This window comes from Aotus nancymaae, unplaced genomic scaffold, assembly GCF_030222135.1.
Source record: "Aotus nancymaae isolate 86718 unplaced genomic scaffold, 86718_ANA_hifiasm-v0.15.2.pri h1tg000020l, whole genome shotgun sequence".
Classification (NCBI taxonomy): domain Eukaryota; kingdom Metazoa; phylum Chordata; class Mammalia; order Primates; family Aotidae; genus Aotus; species Aotus nancymaae.
The window spans coordinates 13,428,547-13,445,455 of NW_026988432.1; the positions used below are offsets into that span (position 1 = coordinate 13,428,547).

General features: G+C 38.2%; 1 long non-coding RNA gene across 1 annotated transcript in view; it reads left to right on the forward strand.

Annotated features, from left to right (window-relative positions):
- Nucleotides 1–207: 207 nt before the first annotated feature.
- The window catches only part of LOC135276030 (uncharacterized), a 44,419-nt gene continuing 27,717 nt past the window's right edge, over nt 208–16,909 (forward strand). Inside the window, exons 1-2 of the long non-coding RNA XR_010343586.1 lie at nt 208–348; nt 1,681–1,970. This is a non-coding gene — a long non-coding RNA (uncharacterized LOC135276030). The remainder of the gene's footprint in view (nt 349–1,680; nt 1,971–16,909) is intronic.

Sequence of the window (16,909 nt, forward strand, 5' to 3'; positions counted from 1 at the left end):
CAATTATGACAGCTATATGTTTACATCTGACTTCATCTTTAAGTGCTAGAAATAGTAGACAAGCTGAGAAAGTGGTTTCTTCAAGTTCCTGGGAAAGCAAGCAGGTCTTTAGTTCCTCGTCACTTATCTATTCCTCTTCTGTCTGGCAATCAGCAGCATGAACCAAGAGGCACCACCCTCTGGGGGCTTGAGACCTAGGTTGTGCAAGGGATGCCCTGCAGGCCTGGACTGATTCACCAGCAGAACTTATTGGTACGTTATTGGTCCTGCTGTTGCTCATCCTCTTCCCTGGAAATGTGCAGTTTCACAGGATGGTGAGCATCTTTCCCTGGAACAGAGCCTCAAGGGGCATTATTTATTCCTCACAAAACCTGTGCTTGAAGGTCTGCTGGTGCATTATGTACCCTGAGGCTTATACACATGGAAAATTTGCTGTAAGGCTTTTGAAATGATTAAAGAAAATAGACATTACAGGTAATTTTTAACAAAATTTACTATCTTTTGTTTTTGCTTTCCAGTGTTTAAAAACTAAACATTTATATCAGCCCAGAAAAAGTACATTAAAAAAGAATCTTAAATTCAAGTCCTAATTAAAAAAGGCCCCAAAGATAGAGGCTTAGAGATTTGAATAGCAAACCAGAGACATTAATTAAACCATGGCATTATGGACCCAAAGAAACAAACCTTAATCATAAAAGTTATTCTTGTACAGAAAATATTAATGGAATGTGGGCTGAAGTAAATGATGCAAAGACTTATGAATAGGACTTGATACTTTTATATGAGATATAGAGAAACAAGCAAATACTGGTATTTAGAAAATGGAATATGTAACAACCTGGTGATAAGACAACTTAATTGGGAATAAATTAAATCTAGATGTAATAAACCGTACACCTTTATATTTTAAAAAGGATAATTTGTGTGCTAGGAGTCTGCCTTTTATCCCTAACTATAGTAACTTTTATTGTTTTCCCAGAGCTCCATACTCAGGCAGCGTGCATCTGCAACTGGCCTTTTCCAGGGTGCAAGCATCAAACCTTGCAAAAATTAGAATCCTGCAAGTATGTGTTCTATTAATTGTAAGAACTAGAAAGTCAGTCCGCTTTAAATAAAATAGCACTTTATTAGAGAATTTAACATGATAGGCTAAGAGGTAAGGTCTTCTCAGAAACTCACAGGATATTATCAATTCTCCCTGACTCTCTATTCTCTCTCTGTGCCTTTAATTCTGTTCCTCTCCATATGTTGAACTCACTCAGTTCCTGCTAAGAAGCATCTCTTTTCCTCCTTATTGGAAGCAAAGTAAGATACACAGTTGTAGCCCACTCAATGTGTATAAAAACCTGTCTTGGAGAAGCCAGATAAACTGTGATCATCCTGATGTGAGTATCATGACCACCTGTGGAGCAATCAATCACTGAGATCAGGTGGATGGCATCTATATTGACAGGGAGATTAAAAAAATAAAGATGTCCTCTAAATATATTTTAAATTTTTTCTGATACTTTAAGCTCCTATTAGTTAGCAATTTAGGAAGCAGTAGCTCACTCATCACTTCTGAGTAGTGGCATCTGCTATTGTGTTTTGGTAGCCTGGTAAGGCTGAGAATGCCTGGTATATTTTAAAGAGTTATCTACCCTACACGTAGTAGAAATTTGCTTTCTTGTCCTCTTGCAGCTATGGTACAATATGATGACTACCATCCCAGTCTTCAACTTCCTGCAATTTAGGACTTTCAGCCCTAAAATCAGTAGAGTCCTGGACAAACCAAGACGAGTGGTCACCCTAGGAGAATGGTGATCTGGCTGCGACCACTCACATATACTCATAGAACATTGATTGCAAGGTAACTTATTGGCTCAAGCAGGTGATGCATTGCTTGGGTGGGGTTGGTGTTGAAGACCTTCAGCTTCCCAAGACAAGGCTGATCAGGCCTCCAAGAGCGTTTCTCCTGCCCAGTGTCACAAGCGTGAGACATAAGTCAGCTTCTCCAGAGTGGTTCTTCAATGTAATTTAGAAAATGTTCTGGCTACCTAATTACAAAGCTTAAATCTTCAGCCACCCCAGGTAGTCCATGAACTATAAAATGTCCTTACATTTCCTTCCTAATAATGAAATATGATTTTTGCAACAAAGAATCATGATTGATACACTGTGAAAGTTGGAAAATCAGTTTATCTGAGCCTCAATTTCATCATCTGCAAGATAAGAATAATAACACCCTCCCCAGCTACCTTGCAAAGTTGCTGTGAATCTCAAAAGGGATGATATATGTGAAAATGCAATACCTATACAATTCTGTAAATATGTTAATTATTAAATAATCCACTAGACATGATGGAAAGATCTTTAAGTAGTATGAAAATAAACTTCTTAACTTTTCACAAAATTGATCTTGAAAATTTTCTTAAGTTGCCTAGGTAACACATTCCTGATAAATAGGTTTTGGTAGTCTGATTGCATCATCTCTTGTAAACTTCTCCCCAAATAACATATGCTGAGAATCAAAAGGGAAATGTATGTTGCCTTTTGAAATAATCTGAAAGCATCTGAAATAATCCCTGTCTATGATACAAAAAAATGCCATGTGTGTCATCATTTTATTATGAGATGATAATGTAAAGATTGGCAATTATCATTGTATTAAAAAAATTAACTGGTCTTATATCTGTTGCTTATCTAATGTTGTGAAATAGCAAGATTAAAACAAGAATTTCACTGCAGTGAAGAAATCCATTTTAATTAATATCAGTACAGCTTATACAGGCAAACCCTTTCATGAAGACAGGTGGTTAAGAAATATTTATGGTCAGATCTGTGATTCAGACTCTATTGACCACTCTATCTGCCTTCTCCATTCTATTTTGACGAGTAATCCTGTGATTCAAGTTTGGAAGCTCTGTCCCAAAGTGTTTTTTAATGAAAGGACAACATATGTAGTTACTACCCATAGAATGGTCTGCCCATGCACCCCCTCTTTTGGTAGAAACTAGCCTTCATTCCATCTACATATTTATTTGAAGAAGACTCCTTATAAACTAGGTGTGACCCAAGTGTTCTGCTCATATCATAGCATTCTCTCTTGCTCAGAGTTCATTGATCTAGAGATGAAAACTGCATGTAGGTTATGTAATTATTCTTTCTACACAAGATTTTCTCTTCCCTAATACCAGAAGAGTTTTAGTGAGATAGAGGTTTTTTAAAAAAAAGATTTTTTGAAACATGTTAACTGTTAAATTTCTCTAATGGCTGACAAAGTTAGATGTAAACATGTTGGTGTTGCTGGTGGCTAAGATTACTGGCTATTTAAGAAAGTTTGTTTTCAATGTGAAAAAAGCAACTCTGACATGTAGAAAGCAGTAAAAGCAACCTGGTAGTCCCCCAGGCATTGGTCCTTAATGCTCCAGAGGTCCCCAATGCTCCATTCATGCCTAGTTCTTCCTACGGATTGGCTGCAGCATCAGGCCACTGGCAATCAAGTCTTAACCCAGTGGTCTTTGGGGTCAGAGAGCCTGAGATTCCAGCACTGTCTTTGTTCCTCCTGACCATTTGACCATTCTGTCTCCAAGACCTAGTCTCCTCATCTGTACAACTGAGTCAATATATGGTCATTAGATTATTTAATAACTAAAAATGGGATGTGACTAAAATGTCTCGTGTAGTGCTGTTCCCTAACAATGTTTGGTTTCTTTTCATCGGAATTATTCCAACTGCTTCTTAACTTGGCTTCTTACTATTGGCATTTCCTCTCCCGCTTCTACCTTTCACACCTCAACCAGATCACTCCTCTTAAACCAGTTCTGAGCATGTCATTCACTACATGAAATATATATATATAGCATTCCTCTGTATTCCAAATAAAACAAAAAAGATGGCAGGATTTCCCTTTCCAGCCTGCTTACCAGCTACCCCCAACATCACACTCTGTGTTCCAACTAAAACCAATGCCTGGATGATAAACGTATGTCATTCTTCATACCATAATTTGCACTTCATTTCCCTAAAACCTTATCCCCCTGTCAAAAATTTGCCATTTTCTCAAAAGAAGTCTGAAGACCACCAAACATGCAAAGATCACTGGATGGTCCACCTAGTAGGGGTCACCTCTCCTCTGCAGCCTCACAGCCCTTAGTTTTTCTTTTTTATCTATATTTACGTGTGCATGTGGCTTCATTCTCTAACTAGTGTGTGAGCACCATGTGATTAAATTTTAGGCCATAGAATGTATTGACAATATTAGTAGCTTTGGAGTCAGATGCTTCCTGGTGTAAGTCATGATTTTGCTAATTTCTACATACCTTGGAAAAAATTCTCAATTATTCTGAGACTCTTTTAAATATACAATGGGGTAATGATTTCTATTTCGTAAACTTCACGAGAGGTACATTCAATAAAGTGTAATCGCTGAATGTAAATTGTTCCATGTTAAAGGAATAACTGTTTTTGGCAGGGGATGGTGGCTAATGCCTGTAATCCCAGCATATTGGAAGGCCGAGATGGGAAGATTACTTGAGCCCAGGAGTTCGAGGCCAGCCTGGGCAATGTGGGGAGATCCTGTTCTACAAAATAAAAAACAAAAAATAAAAAAATTATCCAGGTATGATGGCATGTGCCTAAAGACCCAGATACTTAGGAGGCTGAGGTAGGAGTATTTGAGCCCAGGAAAGCGAGGCTGCAGTGAACCATGTTCACATCACTGTACTCCAGCCTGGGCAAGAACTAAGACCCTGTCTCAAAAAAAAGAATAAATTTGTTTTTTAAAAGATGCTTTAATCAAATAATTAGGTCATATCCATCTTACTAGCATATGGCAGCTTTTGGAAGGTTTTTCATAAAGGCCAGGTACAGACAAAGCCAGATGCTGGAAGAAAATTTGCATAGCTAGCATTTGTTCATTCATTCCTTTACTCCTGCATTCTTTAAACAGCCACTTGTTTGTGGAAACCAGGAGTCACCCAGGCATAATGTTAGAAGTCAATCAAAACTGCACTTCAAAAAATCGAAAATGTTCTGCCAGAACCTGAGGAGTCCAACTCAGAAACTGGTTTTTCCTCAGTGTGGACCATCTCCCTGAATTAAAAAAAAAAATGAGTAGACAGAGAAAGGGAATGGAATAAAAGTTATCCACAGATATAAGTTAATTGCTTTATATAATCATCTTTGTTTATTGTTACAACGGGTCTTAAGGTCAGAATAAATATTTTTATTTTACAAATGATGAAATTGGGGATTGGAGTTCCAATAATCTGTGCAATGTCATTGAGTTAACCTGTAAACTGAGATTTGATGATGAAACTCTTGGCTCCAAGGAATGGCTCCTTTCTCTCTTCTGAGTGGGTTTTGAACGTGTGTCATAGTTTCACACACAAAAAAAAAAGATCCCAGGAATTTAAAAATTTCACCTTTTATATAATGAGAAAAATAAGTTCCAATAAGACGAATCAAGTTACCCAAGATCTCTAGTTAGCCATTAAAATTCCACAATGATGCTGCCATTCTGTGTAGAATAATTGTGTTGGCATATGGTATCTGAAGAATAGTTTTTATCTTTAGATTGGGTTATACTCTAATAAGCTGATTGCAGACCTCTTTGTTTATATGTGCACTGTCAGCAGTCTTCCTGCACCAAGGGAGCAGCAAAGGAACTTCCCCTTGTACAAAAACCATGAGCCTCTCAGCCTCACTCTGCACTAAAGACATCACACCTGCGAGGCTTTCGGAACGGCAAGTACAGGATCTGTCTGCACCTGACAAAGCTTTAAGTGGCTTGACCTTTATAAAGTAGAGCTTAACTTTCTCTTTCAACCTTTCCCTAAGAGGCCTTTTCTCTGGACTGGGAAGAATTATTCATTTGAAGGCTTAAGACTCCCATGGCCTCAACAGTAGTTAGGTTTTGAAATGTTTAAATATGAGCAATAGGGACAGAGTGCTACTGGAATAGTCAGTCATTTGATGTTTGAAAAGGATACTGGAAGTTGTCTCTGGTCATGCTCCCCAGCTGCTGGTGTAACTCCAGGCCAGCTCATCAGAGCAACTCTCCACTTAACCCGGCAATGACAGGGAGCCACTTTATCCATTGGGATCATTTAGTGCTGCTTTCCCCGCTCTGCCCTGACTGGAGAACAGCAACCTAGAAACTGGTTCTCCTGCAATGCAGACCATTTCTCTGGGCTTAAAGGGAGTGATTAGATAGCAAATGTCCTATAATTTTAGAATTACTGGCAAACTTCTTATTTAGAGAGCGTCATCGGAGTTAAGGACATCTAGCAAAGCGGCTGACACAGTTTCCCAAACTAGGATACTAACAGATTCTTCAACCAAAGATAGAGAACTTTACTAAAGCCTACCCACATTTTTTTTTTTTCCCAAAAGGGAAATTTAGCCACTTGGTTGCAAAAAGGTGTCTTAGGTGTCTTGGTTTATTAAAAAAAAAAAAGAAAAAAGAAAAAAAAAAGAAAAAGAAATGGTCTTTCTCAGAGATGAACAGCTGCTCAGAGCTCTGAAATAGCCATTTTCTTAGTTTCTACCCATAAAGGTCTAAAACAATAATTAGACATAAGGCACCCTATTAGAATCGAATGAAAGCTAACTGTCTGACTAGTGAGTAATCGGTAGAAATGCGTGGGAGCAGCAACCATAAATCTTATTGCAAGATTTTGGTTGTTTCCATTGTTTTTAAAATGCAATTTAAAACAATACATTGAGAATAAGTGATTTTGTATAAGCCCATGGGCTACAAAGCAATATTATACATGAATGTACTAATTCACTTAGGCAGCAAATGTTTTGCAATATCCTACATAGCATGGTGTTATGAGCATGGATCCTGGAGCCAAGCCCTGTGATGGCTTCTTGGTTCTGCCACTGTAACCCTGGGCATGTTGCTTTGCATTGCTGCCACTTGGTCTCCTCACCTGTTACATGAGAAAGGAACAGCACCCTGACCACATGGGCTATAATGAGGATTAATCGGGTGTCATAAGTCTCCTAGAGCTGCTGTGTAAAGGTGCCAGAGACTGGATGGCTTAGAACAACACAATATTTTCAATCTCTCACAGTTCTGAGGGTAGAAAATCAGAAATCAAGTGACTAGCAAGGCCATGCTCTCTCTGAGCCCACCAAGGGGAGGATCATTCCCTGCCTCGTCCAGCCTCAGTGGTCGCAGGCATTCCTTGGCTTAGGGATGCATCACTCCAGTCTCTGTCTCCATCTCCCCTTGGTGTTTTCCCCTGTGTCTGTGTCCTCTTGTGGTCATTCACTCTGAGTCTCTGTCTTACAAAGACACTAATCATATTGAATTAAGGGCACACCTTATTCCAATATGATCCCATCTTAAGTAATTGCATTCACAGCAACCATGTTTTCAAATAAGATTCCATCCTGAGGTTCACGGGTTAAAACTCTAACATCTTTTTAGGGGATATAATTCAACGCCTAGTCATTTGTTAATATATGTACCTAATACTTAGCATGGTAAGCAGTCAATGACTGCTAGATACAACTATGATGGCTATGCCTTGGGCCCTTAGTTTAGGCAGTGGAATTGTAGAAAGAGATGGTATGCAACTCTTAACCTAAGAAGTTTACATCATAGGACCACATAATTAGCCTTCAACTGTTTATTTCACAAAAGAGAGGGAAAAAATCTAAAAAATAAAGAGAAAGGATAAATTATTATCTCTTATGTTATCTCTTAGCTTTCATCATTATCAGGCATTTCAAAAACATACACTTGTACTTTTGAATACTAATTAGAAATGCTCTGAATTCCTTTCTCTTTTATTTTAGCCCCAGCTTTTCTTGGACTGCTTTTGATCTTGGGTAAATCCTTTCTATATATGAGTCTGGTCCTCATTTCTGGGGTCCTCTTCAATTTGTTCCAATGTCCTATGATGCTAGTATAACTTGTTGTGTGCATATATATGTGTGTGCATTGTATATTTCTAAACTTTCTACATCATGTTTCATGCTTGTGCCTAATCTTGTTTTCTTACTATTTCTGTTCCAAACTTCCTTAAAGTGCATTTGAGCAATTATATCCTACCTATATTTTCAATCTCAGTAAAAGTATGCCTGTACTAATGTTTGGTTCATGACGACTTTTGTGAAAACAAATATCCTTTGAAAATAATTGCTTTTCTCTATTTACTACATAAATCCTAGCAAAGCAATTATAAGGCTGTTTTGGTAAAAATAAAAAAAATTAAAAAAAAAGAAATAGATATAAAACTGGAAACCTCTGGTGTGATTTTTCCTGAATTCTTATAAGATAGATGCTATGTGAAGAACCATGATTTCTACTTATGTGAATAAAATAATGCATTTTTTTGAGATGTATGCTTGCATTTTATATCTCTTAGCTCAAAGATACAATATTTCTATTCAAAAATACCTTAAGATGAAAACATAAATTGAGGGATCCAGCAAGATTGTTCTAAAGGCAAAATCAAAAATGATGTGACTAAATTATTGCAGAAATGGAAAGTTTCTATAATTCTCTATGTGGAAATTTAAAATTTACGCTACTTCGTTTTTCATCCAGGCACTTGCTTCTACCTTTTTCCCCCTTTTTATATCCTTTTAAAAACATGCTAGAAAAAAAGCCATATGTTTGGAATGTCATTCCTTTTCTAAGAACATACCGAGTGTTCTTTTGTATTATTTAAACGACTCTGGAAATTCACCTTCTCCAAAAGTGTCCTTAATTGAGTTAAATTTAATGGATGTTATTGACTACTTGTTATATTCCAGGCAGCATGCTGGGACACTGAAGATGCAAGAAATGTAATATATGTCATAGTCTGCCCAGGCTGAAAAGAAAAAACCAAAGAGAAATAACAATAACAGCTTTACTGACCTCCTGCCCTGCTACAGTGTGCTGTATGTAAAACTTCTCCTCATTGTCCAATGCCTTAGACTCTTATTTAGTGTCTTTTAAGTGTTAGGATCCAGAGAAACCAAGAAGTAAATGATCCTTCCACAGTTATTAAGGAGGAGCTATTTCTATACATAAATGATGAATGCCAAAACAAGAGACCCACTTTTCAGGTCCCTGAGAGGCATTACACACAGAAATGTGCCAGAATTTCAGAGATGAGAGGTGTCAGAGTAGGAGCCATTAAGAGAGCAGAATCTTGAAGGCCAAATTCTAGTTGGGGTGCCACAGAAATTTGGAACTTGGAACAAGAGTATTTAGTTAGGGGAAAGGGTGCAATGTGGGAGAAATCCACAGGGAACAGTGGAGATTCTAATTTGGCTCAGGCTGGAAGTTCATAAACAGGAGACAAGGTTTGAAATCCTTGTGGGAGAAAACATGGATGAGTTACTGAACAGAGGAATGAAAAGAAGAGCTGGTGATTTTTCACACAATTCATGATTCTTTATATCAGTAAGAATGAGTTCAACCACATCAACCTATTAAATATTTACTAAGCACACACTATATCTGTGTGTATGTGTGTGTGTGTGTGTGTAAATACACAGCTAATGTAAAACTGTATTTTTTTTTTTTTTTTTGATATGGAGTCTTGCTCTGTCACCAGGCTGGAGTAAAGTGGTGCGATCTTGGCTCACTGAAACCTCCGCCTTCCAGATTCAAGTGATTCTTCTGCCTCAGCCTCCCAAGTAACTGGGACTATAGGTGGGTGCCACCATGTCTAGCTAATTTTTATATATTTTTTAGTAGACGGAGTTTCACCATATTGGCCAGGATGGTCTTGATCTCTTGACCTCGTGATCTTCCCACCTCAGCCTCCCAAAGTGGTGGGATTACAGGCATAAGCCACTGCACCTGGCCAAAACTGCACTTTCTTAAAACATTTCTAAACAGAGATGATATGATCAATGAAAATAAATGGACTTTTAGGATTGACAAGACTTGGTTTCAATCCTGGTTCAAGTACTTTGCAGCGATGTGATAGTTGTGAAATTAATGCTCCAAATACTACTTTCCTTTTCTACTAAATGGGGAGGAGTTACTTCTCAATCAGTTACTGCCATTTGTGTAACTACTGGATCAAAGGGACAAACTACTGGACATTACCTAGATACCTCCAGACAGTGAAACCCATGATTGCTATAAAAAATTCCTTTGAGGAAAAAAATATTTTAAAAGATTTGCAAGGAAAAAAAAAATCACACACAATTACATGTAGAAGCCAACACTGTAACATTTTTGTTCATATTTTTTCCTAACTCTGTAATAAAATATTTTAAATGCTGCAATGGAAGTGGATGGGTTGATGGAACATCCAGATGCACACTGTGAATTACTGAGAGGGTAGATGATAAGAGGTCTATGTGTCTGCATCAGCAAAATAAGGGGCAGCCAGAGGCCAAATAGAGACTGAGAGAAGAAACCAATAAGAATAACAGAAATAAAGTAGAATCCACATGTAGAATAGAGTTTGTATAAAACACAAGAGGGAGAATCTTGGCACAGAAATGAGGGAAACAGGCAACAATTAGAGTGATAAGAGGCAGCTTCATTAACCATATTTAGTAGTTGTTTGAATCAGAAACCCAGCTTGGATTACTAAGACCTAAGCAGAAGAAGACTTGACTTGGGGGCCTGAAAGGTAGAAAAATACGGAATAGTAGAAAGAATCATCATCCAGAAAGAGCTGTTGTAGTGGTGTGTACCTGTAATCCCAGTGACTTGGGAGGCTGAGGTGGAAGATAACTTGAGCCCAGAAGTTCAAGGCTGGTTTGGAAAACATAGTGAGACCCCTGTCTCTAAAAAATAAAAATTAATAAAATAAAAAATACACCAGAGAGAATGGCCCATGAACCAAAGTAAGAGTAATGGAGTAAGTAGAAACAGTGCAGTGTTTTCAGCCACACTATAGTATAGATTAAGCATTTGGAACGTCTCAACCCCTCATCATTAATCCTTTTTACCATTTAGGGGAAAAAAGTGCAACTTGATGCCAACATTTAATTTTACATAAACAACTCAAACTCTTTGGGGCTGAAGCAAATCTGACTGATTTTCAGTGTGAAAATGAGATATAAAAACTGTTCTTGGAGCTATTTCTAAAGAGAACTAATATCAGAATCGTTTGAATCATCAGAATCATCTATTCTGGAAAAATCGGATTCATCAAGTGAATCTTCGACCAACAACTCTTCCAGAATGATGTTAACATCTTGCATAAAAATGCTATGTTTTCTAGAATATGACATTTACAGCAATTGAGAATTACTATATTTTGTAAATGGAAATATCACCACTAAAAACAGAATGCTATAAATAGAATGATGTCTTTTGTTTATGAAGTCAATATACTAGAGCAGTGAGAAAATAATAATAGAAGTGAGATATTTCTGGTAAAATTGTCTTGGGGTAAAGGCAGCCACAAGTACCACCGGCGAGTATTCTTGGGGCAAATGAGGAAATGGTTAATATTCCTGAATTTTCTCACACTGTATAACTGCATAGTTGAATACTTGCACTGATATAAGTTGACAGAGAGGGAGAGAGTGTTTCAGGCAGATAGTCAGTAATACTTATGGAGTAATTGTTATGCTCTAGGCACCTGACATAGTATACAGCAGTGCCTGGATTGAATTATGTGCCCTCAAGAGATATGTTCAATTCCTAAACCCTTAATAAAGTTAAGATGAAGTCATGCTAGATTGGGGTGAATCCTAAATCTAATGACTGATGTACCCATAAGCAGTGAGAGATTTGGAGAACAATATACAGGGAAGACCGTGGAAAGTCAGAGGCCGAGACTGGGGTGGTAAAGCTGCAGGCCACAGGGTGCCGAGGATCCCCAGATGCTAGAAACAGGCAAGAAAGCATTCTTCCTTGGAACCTTCTGAGGGAGCACAGTTAGCTGACACCCAGATTTCTGACTTCAAGCCTCCAGAACTATGAAAGAATAAATTTCCATTGTTTTAAGCCACCCAGTTTGTGGTCCTTTGCACTGGTAGCTCTAGTAGACCTGGGATTTAATTGGTGGAGAAAGGGGCTTAGTATTGCTAATAATCATATAAATACTAAATATGCTATATGACTTACTTCTAGCAATGGTGAATGTTTTTAACAAATAAAGGATAGTGTCATAGAGGTCTACTTGTATTGCTTTGATAGATCCTGGGATAGCATTTCTGACAGGCAAGCAACTATCAGAGGAAAAAGTTTTCTAAAAGAAAAAGTAAGCTCAAAGACCAAGAGCCTTGGAAAAGAAAGAGAAATAATGAGTGTGGTGCAATGGATCATAAGATCAGTGTAGCTGGAATGTGGTAAAGGAAGGTGGATGGAGACAGAGTTAGAAAGAAAACCTGGGCCAGGTCACTGAGATCATGAAGAGGAGTTTGGAATCTGTATTAATTGCAACAGAATGGCATGGAAATGCAGAAGCTGAGAGATTTGTGCTCTAGCAGATGATTTGGACTGCAATCTACACAGTGCACTCTGGAGAGCAAAAGAAAAACAGGAGGTCCATGCAGAGCTGTTGCAGTGGTGTACATGAGAAACTGTGGGGCTTGGTCTGAGACCAGTTTAGATGTGCCAAGTTTGTGAGACCACCCAGTGGGGATGTCCATGGATGCTTACCTATATATGTCTAAGCTTGAGAAAGAAAGGGAAGAATTGGAGAAAAAAAATTGAGTGTCAGTGATGTAGAGTTTATATTTAAGCCGCAAGACAAGATGAGATTGTCAACTTCAGAACATTCTTGTCTTTTAATTAGCAATTTACACATTCATGCTAATAACATACAGAGAGAAGAGGAGTATGAATAGAAGCAGGATTTCCCCACCATGGCCTAGTAAATCAAGAAGAGTGAGAAAATGTGGCTGAGAAAGCACAGCCTGTGGGAACACAAGGAGAACAAACAAGGAGAGTGTAGGGGCAGGGACGGAAAGGGGAACTCTGTATAGGAGACGGTGGTGATCACACAAAATGCTGCTGAAAAGTTGGGTGCTATTTATGACCTTGGGAAGAGCAATTTACATAGTCTGGGGCTGTGAATGCCTAATTGAAGGAATTAGAGAAAAGGAAGTGAGGAAAAGAAGTGAGAAGCAGTAGAAAGGCCTAAATCCAGAGTCATCATTCTAAAAACAAACTTTGGGAAACTTTTGGAGAGGATAAATAATTGGTCAGAACTGTGAGATAAATTCTGGTGTCACTGGTTACATGGCTGGGACCTGAGATGGGAACTGCTCTGTTGGTTACTTTTTCCCCTTGTCTCTAAGTATTTGAACAGTAACATGCCAAGTCTGCTTGTTCTTACTGATTCAGCAAAGCCACTCAAAAATAACCTAACCTAAAAGCTTATCCATCATGATCAAATAGGCTTCATCCCAGGGATGCAAGGCTGGTTCAACATACACAAGTCTATAAATGTAATTCACCACATAAACAGAACCAAAGACAAAAACCACATGATTATCTCGATTGATGCAGAGAAGACATTTGACAAAATTCAACAGCCCTTTATGCTAAAAACTCTCAATAAACTAGGTATTGACAGAACGTATCTCAAAATAATAAAATATATTTATGACAAACCCACAGCAAATATCATACCGAATGGGAAAAACTGGAAGCATTCCCTTTGAAATCTGGCACTAGACAAGGATGCCCTCTCTCACCACTCCTATTCAATGTAGTATTGGAAGTTCTAGCCAGAGTAATCAGGCAAGAAAAAGAAATAAAGGGCATTCAATTAGGAAAGGAGGAAGTCAAATTGTCTCTATTTGCAGATGACGTGATTGTATATTTGGAAGACCCCATTGTCTCAGCCCAAAATCTCCTGAAACTGATAAGCAACTTCAGCAAAGTCTCAGGATACAAAATCAATGTGCAAAAATCACAAGCATTCCTATACACCAATAACAGACTTAAAGAGAGCCAAATCAAGAATGAACTGCCATTCACAATTGCTTCAAAGAGAATAAAAATCCTAGGAATACAACTAACGAAGGATGTAAAGGACCTCTTCAAGTAGAACTACAAACCATTGCTTAATGAAATAAAAGAGGACACAAACAGATGGAGAAATATTCCATGCTCATGGTTAGAAATAATCAATATCATGAAAATGGCCATACTGCCCAAAGTAATTTATAGATTCAATGCTATCCCCATCAAGCTACCAATGACCTTCTTCACAGATCTGGAAAAAAAAAATACCTTAAACTTCATGTGGAACCAAAAGAGAGCTCACATAGCCAAGTCAATTCTAAGCAAAAAGAACAAAGCTGGAGGCATCATGCTATCTGAATTCAAACTATATTACAAGGCTACAGTAATCAAAACAGCATGGTACTGGTACCAAAACAGAGATACAGACCAATGGAACAGAACAGAGGCCTCGGAGGCAACGCCACACATCTACAACCATCTGATCTTTGACAAACCTGACAAAAACAAGCAATGGGGAAAGGATTCCCTGTTTAATAAATGGTGTTGGGAAAACTGGATAGCCATGTGCAGAAAGCAGAAACTGGACCCCTTCCTGACACCTTACACTAAAATTAACTCCAGATGGATTAAAGACAAACATAAGACCTAACACCATAAAAACCCTAGAAGAAAACCTAGGCAAAACCATTCAGGACATAGGCACAGGCAAGGACTTAATGACTAAAACACCAAAAGTATTGGCAACAAAAGCCAAAATAGACGAATGAGACCTAATCAAACTCCATAGCTTCTGCACAGCAAAAGAAACAATCATCAGAATGAACCAGCAACCAACAGAATGGGAAAAAATTTTTGCAATCTACCCATCTGAAAAAGGGCTAATATCCAGAATCTACAAAGACTAAAACAGATTTACAAGAAACAAACAAACAAACCCATTCAAAAGTGGGCAATGGATATGAACAGACACTTTACAAAAGAAGACATATATGAGGCCAACAAACATATGAAAAAATGCTCATCATCACCAGTCATTAGAGAAATGCAAATCAAAACTACATTGAGATACCATCTCACGCCAGTTAGAATGGTGATCATTAAAAAATCTGTAGACAACAGATGCTGGAGAGGATGTCGAGAAATAGGAACACTTTTACACTGTTGGTGGGAGTGTAAATTAGTTCAACCATTGTGGAAGACAGTGTGGCGATTCCTCAAGGACCTAGAAATAGAAATTCCATTTGATCCAGCAATCCCATTATTGGGTATATATCCAAAGGATTATAAATCGTTCTATTATAAGGACACATGCACATGAATGTTCATTGCAGCACTGTTTACAATAGCAAAGACTTGGAACCAACCCAAATGCCCACTGATTTGGGTTGGTTGACTGGACAGGGAAATGTGGCACATATATACCATGGAATATTATGCAGCCATTAAAAATGATGAGTTTGTATCCTTTGTAGGGACATGGATGAACCTGGAAACCATCATTCTCAGCAAACTGACATAAGAACAGGAAATCAAACATCGCATGTTCTCACTCATAGGCGGGTGTTGAACAAAGAGAACACTTGGACAGAAGGAGGGGAGCATCACACACTGAGGTCTGTAGGGGGTAACTAGTGGAGGGACATCAGGGGATGGGGAGCTGGGCAGGTATAATATGGGGAGAAATGCCAGATATAGGTGATGGGGAGGAAGGCAGCAAATCACATTGCCATGTATGTACGTATGCAACAATCTTGCATGTTCTTCACATGTACCCCCAAACCTAGAACACAATAAAAAAAACCTATGTACTCACAAAAATTAAAATAAAAATTTCAATGAGAATACAAAATTGCTTATATGACATCTCAACTACATAAAAATTACACTGAAAGACTGGTAGGAAATATGCTAAAATTTCAACAGCTTGTACCTGGAATTGCATGTTAATTTTTTTCAATGACTTTTGCATTTTTACAAATCGTAACAAGTAACAGTCATTTGTGTAATCAGAAAAAAAAAAAAAAAAGACAAATTGATACAGTTTGGATTTGTGTCCCCACCCATAACTCATGTTGAATTGTAATCTCCAGGCTTGGATGTGGGGCCTGGTGAGAAGTGACTGGCTCCCAGTAGTGGATCTTTCATCAATGGTTTAGCACCATCCCTTTGGTGCTGTTCTCGTGACAAAGTTCTCATGACATGTTTAAAAGTGTGCAGCAGCTCCCCCTCACTCTCTTCCTCCTGCTCTGGCCATATAAGATGTTCCTGCTTCCCATTTGCCCACACCATGATTGTAAGTTCCCTGATCCCTGCCCAGGAGTCAAGCAGAAGCCGCTATTCTTCCTATACAGCCTGAAGAACTGTGAGCCAACTAAGCCTCTCTTCTTTATAAATTAAAAAAAAATAATAATAACCTAACCTTTTACTTTTATATTTTCCTACTTGATATAGGATTTATGTAATTGTACATTTTGTTCGTTCTATTAACATTGGCTACAGAGACAAACCCCTTTATGCAATGAGTACTTGGATCAGTGGTCTTGGGCAAAAGCTATGATTCAAAAATGCTACCAGCTCATGAGAAAGATGAAGATTCTCACAAATACAAAATTATTTGAATGAGGAACAAAGTTTGCAGAGATGGCAACCTCTCACACCTCTCCTTATCCTCCCTCTGCTATTGTCAAGGAGGTGGTATGGTCTCATGACAGCACAGAGCAAAGCAGGGGAGGATGATGAAATATTGCAGAAGCGGGGAAGATTTTCATAATTCATGGAACCTTCCATGACATGGACATCTTTGTGATGTGGTGTTTGTGAAAGGTCCAGATTGGACCTTTCTGCATGGCCATGGTTACTTTTCTGATTATAAAAGGTTTAAAACTTCATTACAGAATAACAATAGAAAACACAACACCTGTATTGCTATTTCCATGGACAAGTCACTGTTCTGAGTGTTCTGTGTCAAATAATTTCAACAGCTCTGTGAGATGGGTGCCATAATTATCACCATTTACAGGAGCAAGAAGG